Here is an 11529-nt window from a genome sequence, read left to right as displayed (position 1 = left end):
GCTTTAGGTTTTGACTTTTGAGGAGGTTCTAATATATTATATTATTGTAATTTTTATTTTTTTAATTTTATTTTAAAATTAAAATAATGATTTATTTGAATTAGAATAATATTTTTAAATTTAACAACTTTAATCTAATAACCTAAAAAAATTATATAAACTAGATTAATATAATTAAATGATTCCTTTTCTAAATTGACTCATAATTGCTTTGGTGTTTATATTTGAAGTTACCATATACTAAATTTTGGTTATTAAAATTAAAAAATTTAATAAACGTATCAAACTAATGATAATGGTGGTAATAGTATACCACTGCAGAAATTGATTTGGTCTGCTTTGAACGCATCAAACCAGGCGTTGCTTGGTTCAAACCCTTGCAATCAACTTACCAACAGGCTTGAATGCGTCAATTTGACGGTCCAAAAACTAGTGCTACACGCCACGGCTTTGGACTAAGCCTTACCCCCCCCCCCCCCCCCAGCCACACGGAATCTTTGAGCTTCTCCTTTCACATTTCTAACCCTAGCTTGATTTCTTCATTCTTTTGCCAGTGGGAAATGAAAAATTTTGCTACGAACCCGTGATAGCTAGAATAGAATAATATACTAGTCATTTTGAATCCCTCTCCTCAAAACTTTAATACTCAGATTTCCAAACAATTCCATTTCAGTGTAGTTTGCATCTCCAGAATTTCCCATTCAAAGAACAAATTATGCTATATTTTTAGTTTGTACAATAAATTGAAACTCCAAACACTGATCTTAGCTTGGAGTTTTAAAGAATAAAGAATTTGGATCAAACATTTCAAAACGATCTCTTGAGGCTCTTGAAGTCTACAGAGTCAATACACTCCAATCCAGCTCTGTAAGGATTCATTAGTTTCAAAAGCTCAGTTGCTTTCTCTTTCGTCTCATCGCCACACCCAACCTGTATGAGTAACAATAGCTTTTGAAAGGCACCAACTTGAAGAGCTTCAATCAAAACTCTTTCTTCGTGGTCCTTTCCATATTTGCTCAGCTTCCAAATTGTTGAAACAGAATACTCGGTTGCTAATTCTGAAACACGCAAAATTTTTTTCACCAGAACTGGCATTGCCAGAGCATCATTGTAAGCAGCTTCCCTCCCTTGTTTGGAATCACAGAGTTTATCAACAACACCTAATGCCCTCTCACAGAGGCTTCTTTCAGATTCGACAATAGTCTCCAACAGTAAAGAAACTAGATCCATCTCAAGGAATTCTGACTTGATCTTCTCATTTGAAGAAGAAGATGAAACCATGTAGAAAATTACCATGAGAGAAGCTTTTGTGATTGAAGGACAAATTGGGTCTTTGATGAACTTAAATAGCATTTCATTGACCCCATTAATAGCCGCCAACTCTTCTCCATATTGCTGGTTGCAAGAAAGAAGCTCTTGCAGGGCATTCATGGAGTTTTGCTTCACTGAAATGTCCCCGCATTTCAGAAACCAAACCATGCAACGCAAAGAAGATTGTGACCCCAAGTAAAGCTGAGCTTCCTTGGCAAGTGGAAACATCCAGTTCAATACACACAGTATCTCCTCCAACAAGTTGGCATTCCTCTCAAAAGAGTCGGTTGCAAATGCGTCAAATGCAGCAGCAAGGACTCCAGCCGTCTCGTTTGCTATAATGCAACGTCTGTTTCGCTCACTTTCCATGCCCCATTTCTTGATTTTCCGCACAGAATCTAGGCAGCCACATTGATCCAAGCGTCTGTTTGAATCCATAATCCCAAAGAGAATTTCAGAGGCCTCCTGTGAGGTGACAGGAATTCTTGGCGTTGGTATCCTTTCAACGCCATAGTTCCGATTCTCTACACACCAATCTTGAATCATTATCCTGAGAGAGTGATTGGGTATCTGATCAAAATTTCTGAGAACCTGATTCGTAACAGGGCAGGTGAAATTGCCATCCTCAAGCCATGTGTTGATGCTTTCTCGATCGTAAGTTATCCCAGAAGATAATGTGACGGGATCATTCATAAGATCAAGAGTTATTGGGCATAGAAAATGACTTGGGATCTCAAGCTCCTTCTGCTTCTGCCCTTTGTCTCCATGACGGTCTGTATTTTTCCTTCTCCTCCAACTGAACATTGCCGAAGAATGATGTCAGAATCAAGAAATGTACAAGAGTTAATGTTTTTTTGTTTTTGTCTTTATGAAAGATAATGGGTGTTTTTGAGGTTTATATAGCAAATGGCGTTGAATTAATTTCAAGCTCTTCACACGGCATTCAAAGTGTAGGACTTAACAAAAAAGTAGAAAGAAATGACGAGGAGAAGCGTTCAAATTGAATTGTTAGTATAAACCAAAACGAAAGCAAGATTTGACCATTGAAAATTTGACGGTTTAAAATGTGGAAATGGTAAAGGAATGCTCTTCAAAGGAAACAAAGGTTTTGTTTGAATAACAATTATAATACTAATATAATATAATATAATTTGAGGTTGGGCTTTTGACGGGTTGACTTACATTTCCTGGTCTTATTTCTTATATCTAAATTATTCGGCCCCACCCCTCAACAAATTAATTGTGTAAATCCAAAATGAACAATTTATTGTTTAAGAAATGTTTAATTGTTTATCAATTGTTTGTAAACCGAAGCCTTGTAAAACTCATACAACCTTTTTTTTTTTTTTTTTTTTTTCCATGGTAATAAAACTCAACCTCGTGCCAATCGCCACCCAATTTCAAGTGACAATAACAAGGGTAACTATTATCTCCTGACAAATCTTAAATATTATACAATAATAGTAACTCACATCATTTAACAAAGTTAAAAGAGAGAATACGAACCACTCAAGATTATAAGTATATGATATGATAATTTAATATAAAAATAAAATAAAATATTTTTTTTTATGAATTTAATAAAGAGCATGTTTTATATTTATTTAATTGGTACAAATTTCAATATAATAATTTGATGTTTAAAATGTATTTTATATGTTTAACGTGTTTAAGATATATATATATATATATAATACATTTAATTAAATCATATCTAACGAAAACAAATATAACACATTTATTACATTGTTTATTAGCATGTAAGAGTATCTTAAATTTTTAATTATGATATCTAATTATTTATTCAATTAAGATATAATTTTGTTTATACTTTAATTTTAAATCAAATAGACATAATGATCAATAAATTTTTTTCCTCCATGAAACATGTTTTAAAAATAAAGATAAAACTAAGAATTTATTTTATTTTTGAGGTTATGATTTTATTTTTATTTATATTAATTAAAATTAGATCATTAATAAATTTTTTATTTACATGTTAATCATGCCAAATCTTTTTGTATTGGATAAAGTATCTAAATGAATTGACTTTTAAAATGTTAATCGTGTTATGTGATATATCTATGTATAATAAACGTACTTTATATTCATGTTTTAATTTGACGCGTTTAAAATTATTTTCATTTTTTTTAATTATTCATTTTGTTTTGGCACAACATGAATACACACAAATTAATTGACTAAGAAATCCTTACAGCCCAACCTGGCACACTATCATATAACTGCTGCAGAACCGACTTCTTCTTTTCCCTTAAATAAGGGCTGAGAAAGCAAGATATATAGAGTCACGAGGATTGACGGTAAGGTTTTACATGTTAATAGAGAAAGCAATAGATATACTTGATTCATTGACCAAGCGGGCAAGCAACAAAGCAGTTGAAGACTCACATATTTAGAGCCTTTTTTTTTTTTTTTTTTTTTTTTTACGCTTGAGGACTGCTGGGATATTTCAAGACCTAGGTCTTGTGTATGTTAGCAGACTTTGTCTGCTCTTTTATGTACCCAAAAAAAAAAAAAAATACAGGCATATTGTCTTGGAAAGAATGGTAGTTAAAAATTTAAAATATACATAAATAAATCAACAAGATATGTATTATATATTTCAGTGTAAAAAAAATTATTCACATAGGATCATATCCTAATTCAAATGGATTTAATAGGCTAGCTTTATTCCAAGTCCAACATATAACAATAAAGATATACAAATTATTTCGAAAATATTACTTCAAAAAAAAATTATTTCGAAAATGACTGAAAATAAAAAAATGCATGTGCATGTTGAGAGAAATTGCTATGAATCCTTTCCACTTTGGTACCAAACCATCACCAAAATGTTCAATCTGCTTCACACTCTGTAATACCACCAAGCTTCGGACGCGAAGATAATATAATAGCACAAATTTCATCATGTTGACAGATTGAAGTTTTAAATCTTTCAGATCAAACTGTTGGCTTTTAAATATATATTAATTATTTGACATAAAATAAGTATGCAGAATATAGTAAAAAATTTAATTAAAAAAAATCACAATTAAATATTTATCAAGTCGGTTTTAATTATTGTAATACTAGTATATATTAAACTTAAATTTACTGGTTTGTGAAAAAACAGTGTTCACAAATTTATTATTCATTTGAAATTCAAAATTATTTATAATAACTAAATACAAATTATAAAATTATAAAATTTTGAAATTAAGAATTACAATATTTAGATATAAATAACTTTTGTAACTATATATCCAATATAAAAACATAGAATAAAGAATAATATATATCAATACAATAAATTTAATTTTGAGGGGCCAAACTAGTTTTTTTATTAAAAAAATTCAAAATTATTATGAAAATAATATATGCATATAAACAATTCAAAATGTTTGGGGGCTTCTTTAATGGATCCGCCACTGTTTGTATTAAGATTTTATAACAATATATATAATTTTCACAATTTCTTGGTTAAAGAAAAATCATATCTTAATCTATTATAAATTTTTAAATGAAATTTTATTAAGATTGGTTTCTCTCTCTTGATCTCTTTTTCTTTTTCATATTTTCTTGATGGAGAGAAAGTTTAAATTTATAGAAAGAGAGGAACGACTTTTTTAAAGCTGTTACTCATACGTTCCATCACCATATGATTTAATAAACTAGTAATTCTCTTTTGATCAAAATAACATTTTTCCTTTCAAATTCTTAGCATTCATTTAACCATTTATTATCTTTTAATTAAATTAAAACATATTTACTTAAAGTTGAACAATTGACATGTACGCCACATAAATGATAAATTCAACATTCTCTCACTTAATCTACGTGATATTATTCAACTTTATGGTTTAATAAAATATAATGTGCAAAATATAAACTAAGTCCTTTCTTAAATTAATTAAATTATAAATCATTATTAAGCAAAACTAATAAGGATCATAATTAGTTCAACATAATCCCTTTCATGTATCACATTATTAGTCCCTTCCACTAAACATTACATGTAATGAGAGATACCATAACGATCTAACAATAATGTTTTCATTAGAGACAAATCTTGTTTATGTTTACATAATTCAATCATGTATATTTGAAATAAGATGCATAAAAATAATTCTTAAAGGAGCTAAGAATATCAGATACTTAATGAACATAAAATTTTACCATAATGTCAATATTGGTTTTCAATAATGCCCATTTTTTAAATGTTCATTAAATCTCTTTTGTAGCAAAATTGTTGTTGTAGATAACCCGTTTTGTCTAGGAATTTCTCCGAAAATGAAATGGGCATTCGATCGTAAGTTGGGCCCAATTGTGAAACTTTGGGCCCAATAAGAAAATTTTTATTTTTTATTTGATTGTATTTTTTTATCTAATTTTATTTGATTTTATTCTTTTTTTTTTCTCAAAAAGTCAAAAAGTAAAAAACAGTTAAAAAATGAAAAAGGAAAGTTTGAACAAAAACAAGTGGAAATATTAAATTTTGGATTCAATGATTTTGGAACTTAATTACAAAATCAATTCATAGCACAATCAATCAAATCAATAACCGGTTTGATTTAGTTTCCAGATTTGAGAGGGATTAAATCCCTATAAAAACAATGAATAGACAAAAACGAAAGAAAAATATACAAAAAAATCAAAGGCTTTGAATTCTTTTGGGTTTTCTGGGTTTGTGCTCTTTAACTGGGTTTTTTTGGGATTACAGGGAATTTTTGGGTTGGGATTCGAGTGTTGGGTTGTTTCATGGGTTTTATGGGTTTTTTTTTTTAGTTTTTCTAGATTCTAGGAATAATTTTGCGATTTTGAAGATTGGTTCAAATCTTGGTTGTTAGAAAAATAATTTTAGGCTTTTGTTTTGTTTTGTGGAATCTCAAATCCTTGGATTAAGATCTATTTTTTGGGTTTGATATTTTTTTGGAAATTTTTTGGAAAAATTGGATTTTTTCTAGGTTTTACTTAAATATCCTGATGGAGTTTGATTTTTCTGGTGGTTTTCAACAGTGGCTGGAGGGGTCTACAGTGACTGATTTCTCGATTTTATTGGTTTTCTAGGAAATTTTGCTATTTCCAATGGTCGATTGAATTTTTTGATGTCAAAACCTAAGTTTCTTGGCTAGATTCTTCATTTGGTTGAATTTCCCGATAAAACTTCTAGAGAGAAAATAAAGGGAAATCAGGTTATAGAAAGAATGGGCTAGGACATTATGAGGAAAACAAGCTGAGAGCCCTATTTTATATCAAGCCAAAATGGTATTGTTTTGGAACTCAAGATCCACCTGAACTCGAATAGAATCCTTGTATAACCCGTTTTTGACTCGCTCGTTTCGCAAGTTTGTCCTTTTCTTTTATTGTTTATTTTTTGGTTTTATTATATATATTATATTATATTTTAATATTTATTATGTTTGTTTGAATTAATTTGGTGAAAAAATAGTTTATTTTTGCATGAATTTATTTTTTTAGTACTTATTTTAGCATGAATTTAATATATTTGCATAATTTTTTTATATAATTGCATATTTTCATATTTATTGGGTAATCTATTAAATATATTTTATATAATTGCATGATTATATTTAATTGCATGATAATTGTATGATATTTTATTGCATGATATATGATATTATTATTTCATGGTATTATTTGTATGATGATTTTTGTTTATTCTAATTGATATCTTTTCTTTTAAATAAAAAAAGGTTTTCAAAAAATGTTTTTCAATCTTATCAAACTATTGAAAGATTTAAATCTTGAGTTAAGTCTTACCAAACTATTGGAGGGCTTAATGAATTTTTCTGAAAAAATATTTTTTAAAAATCCTACCAATATATTGGAGGATAATCTTTAACAGAAAATCTTATCAACATATTGGAAGATATTTTTAAAAATAAATTATTTTCATAAACAAATAAAATTTTAATCCTGCCAACATATTAAAAGATAATTTTTACAAAAAAATCTTACCAACATATTGGAGATATTTTTGAAAATAAATTATTTTCACAAATAAATTTTTTTTAAGTGAATCCGATGATAAAACCTCTTTAAAGTGGGACATTAATCTCCATGATACTCTTGAGCTGAGAGAATTATCTTAAATTGTTACCAAAGTATTAGAGTAATTTTAAAATCTATTTGCAGTATTAAATATTTTGGTAGATCATAAATATGGTTAAGGCTTGGATAATTAGAAATCAAACTAGGACAATCTTTTGGATAGGCATTGTGAGGGTATTATAACCTTCCTCATATGTAACCGCACTCCTAAACCTAAAATCTAGTTTCATGACTAGAATCTACCTTTTAAATATACCAAAATTAAGTTTGGGATCTCTCTTTAAAATGAGACAAATTCAGTTAGGAGGCTAATCGCAACTAAACATAAAAGATTGGTGGCAACTCCTAAAATTTATATCTATTAGTAGGTCCACGGATCTACACGTTATTATAGTTTGACGACTCCACTGGGTAGATCGAGAGTCAGGCCAGTATATGATTTTTGGTTATCTAAGCCTAAGCTAATACATTTAAGAATTTTTTCCTTGCTTGTATTTTATTTATTTATTTGTTTTATATACCCGTCATTCATTTACACATGCATAACATGAGCTCTACACTTGAGTTCTATCCTTTAGGAATGAGTAAAGTATCTGCACCTTCGTTAGATTTTATGTCTCCGTATAGACTAGCAAAAAACTTAAACTCAAATTGATATTTTTTGCTTATAGCCTATAGTGGGTGAAGATTAAGGTACCTTACTAGTTTATAATGAACAATGTAGGGAATAATTTAGGAACCCTTAAATTATCAAACCTTTAAACGTAGCATGTAAATAAGCCCTAAGGATCTGAATCTAGGTTTGAGCCATGCCTTCCCTTATGTTAAAAATTCCTAAGTAAGACATATGACGAGAAATTTATTCTACTTGTAAATTTAAGTATTGTTTTTTCTATATATATTATTTGCATACTAACTCCTCATGTTTTCCTTTGTATTTATATATTGTTCATTGTATATATTATTTTCCTGCTAACCATTTTCTTTTACTATGCATGCATTCATATCATTAGGTTTATCATAAGGAGTAACTACAACAAAATAATTTTAAATAAAAAAAGAATCTTAGTTACATCTTTGGAAAGCCTAGTAAAATCTTTTACTACCCTAAAAAGGGAGTCTAAAAGTTGAAGCTTGTAAACAAAAGGCTAAAAAGGGAAGTTCAACAAGAAAATAATGAATGGAAAAGTTTGTTCGCTAACCTTAACATAACATAGTCATTCACCAATTGAGAATTGGCCTAACTTTTGAAAGAAAATAGATAGTTGCAAGTAAAGCTACAAGAAAAGGATGAGACACTCTCTAAAGCACAAAAGCACATCCAAATATTGAATGGAGTGGTGGTTGAAAGTGGAACACAAATGGGGGTTGTAAATGAGGAATGTGAGCAAGTAAATAAGGTAAATGTGAAAAGATTGAAGACTAGAAGACAAATTACTGTGACTACTTACAAAGCCAAGAACATGTTAGAAAAGATTGAAGAAAAGAAGACAAGGGTGCCACCAATGGAAGCATATGACCAAGAATTGCTAGATTTTCTTAATGAAGTGAAAATCTAGTATCGATAAATTTTAAACTTTTCATGGATGTAATATTAGATTTGGTTAGAAATAACTTTTAATTCAATAAAGATTTTATTTGTTAATGATTAGTATATGGTAAATTCTCCTTATTGCATTCATGCATTCTTACATTTATTCTTATGCATAATTGGATGGTTTCATTAACATCATTCTAAATATGTACTCTAATTATGGTAAATCAAGGTTTAAGAATAACTCAACCAACTCATCACAAGTACAACACTCGAGCCCAAGCTAAAAGAATGGAGTAACATAATGCAAGCTACGTTTAGAAGCTGGAGAGGGCTTAAAAAGACATTAAAATGGAGTTAAATAGAATCCTAGAGGCACTGAATAAGCTGAACAAGGGAAAGGTTATGGAAGAAGCTAACCCCAAAAACTATCCATTATAAGATATTGTTGATCCTTTGTATCCTTTTAGTTATAGCCCACATCAAGCCCAGTCCACGCATGGCACTACATCACAATAATTCACATCCCCTACAAGGTATATTTACACAAGAATGCCGTCTGCATTAACTCAGAGACAATTTAAAAGTTTTACTAATTTTGTCTTTATTGAAAAGGCAGTAGAGTTAGTCCTAGTCCTTAACTTGGATGACCTAAAGAAAAATGAGAAACTAAGGGTAGTTAAAAGTTTAAAAAACTCAAAGTTTGAATACAAGATGAACCTGCTCGAATAGAGACTATGAGCTATTGAGGGTATAAACTTTTATGACTCTATGGATGTAGTTGGCCTTTACTTGGTCCCAAATGTTGTCTGTCAAAGTTTAAGGTCCCAGAATTTGAAAAGTACAATGGTATTAAGTGCCTAATCACATATGTCACTATGTATTGTCAAAAAATGACTGCCTACCAGTTATGAAAAGCTATTGATGCATGTATTCCAAGATAGCCTTACTAGCTCAATTACAAAATGGCATGTTCAACTAGATCAAACTCGTATCAACTCTTAGAATGAGCTTGCTTGGACATTTATTAATCAATACCGTCACATCATTGACTTGATCTCTGATTACCTTTCTTTACAAAACATGAAAGGCAATAGAGTCCTTTAAAGAATATGTCTAATGATGAAGAGATATGGCTGCTCAAGTTCATCCTCTTCTGATTGGAAAAAATAACTTTCTTATTCGTTAGCATTTTAAAAGCACTATATTATGAGAAGATAATAGGGAATACGACAAAAAACTTTGCTAACATAGTGATTTCATGGAAGATTACTGAAAATGTTATAAAAAATGGCAAACTTAAGAAAAAAGAAGTCAGCAATACCAAAAAATGTGGGATGCCCAAAAAGAAAGAAGTTAAAATCATAGCCATGAGTTTTGAAAGGTAATAATTCAAAGGTTATGCTCTATATCCACTACCTGTTCATCTTGCTTACTACGTTACAATAAATAATATTGCATAACTCCCTTACCAGCCTCATTACCCAACTATGAATAACATCCACCCAAGCCTTTATCAACCAGCCTTTCAAGCACTTGTATATAGGCCTAATCCTATCACTACTCTAGTTTCAAGGCTTAACAATCAAGTGAGTGATTTGAAAAAATCTAGGGGCAACCAAGAGAGAGCTTACATTAATCTTATTCTTATAACCTATACTAAATTATTCTCAGAATTGGTCAAAAATGACCTAGTATCCCCAGTTCTTTTGGAACCATTAAAGTCACCCTATTCTAAATGGTACAATGTTAATGTCACATGTGATTACCATAATAGGAATGTGTGTCACTCTATAGAAACTTGCCCTACTTTCAAGCATAAGATGCAAAGTTTGATCCGAGCAGGCTTGATGCGTTTTAACTAATCAGAGAAGTTGAATGTACATAAAGGTCTTTTATCTAATCATCTAAAGGTATAATTTTGGGAAAGATGACTAATTGAAATTACTTGTCATTTGATGGGTACAGTAATTTTTTTAAAATTTTGGAAAAACTAGGTTTTTTCTAGGTTTTACTTGAATATCTCGATGAAGTTTGATTTTTTCAATGGTTTTCAATGGTGGTCGGAAGGGTTTACGATGATCGATTTTTGGATTTTATTGGTTTTGTAGGAAAGTTTGCAATTTTTGACAGCCAATCAAACTTTTTGGCACTGGAACCTAGGTTTTTTAGTCGGATTCTACATTTGGTTGAATTTTCAGCAAGACTTCTAGAGAAAGGATATAGAGAAATTAGGTTAGAGAGAGAACGAGCTAGGACATTCTAAAGAAAAAGTTGAAAGGCCCTTTTTTATCAAGCCAAAATGACACCATTTTGAAACTCAAGATCCACATGAGCCCAAAAAGGTTCCACATGTAACCTGTCTATAACAAGCTCATGTCACTGTTTGTTCTTTTTTTTTTGTTTATACTTTGGTTTGATATTTTTATTTTTTTGTTTTGTTTTTTATATATTATTTTTATTTTTATATTTTAATATTTATTATGTTTGTTTGAATTAATGTGGTGAAAAAACTAGTTTATTTTTTTATGAATTTATTTTTTTAGTACTTATTTTAGCATGAATTTAATATATGTGCATGATTTTTTTTCTAATTGTATGTTTTCATATTT

General features: G+C 29.7%; 1 pseudogene; it reads right to left on the bottom strand.

Moving 5' to 3' along the window:
* Nucleotides 1-631: 631 nt before the first annotated feature.
* Nucleotides 632-2192, bottom strand: LOC111317125 (U-box domain-containing protein 21 pseudogene; annotated as a pseudogene).
* Between the last annotated feature and the right edge of the window lie 9337 nt (nucleotides 2193-11529).

This window comes from Durio zibethinus, chromosome 9 (assembly GCF_047325235.1).
Source record: "Durio zibethinus cultivar Kanyao isolate XHJ-2024 chromosome 9, ASM4732523v1, whole genome shotgun sequence".
Taxonomy (NCBI): Eukaryota; Viridiplantae; Streptophyta; class Magnoliopsida; order Malvales; family Malvaceae; genus Durio; species Durio zibethinus.
The sequence above is the reverse complement of the archived record's forward strand: the minus strand, read 5'-3'. Positions and strand labels throughout refer to the sequence as shown.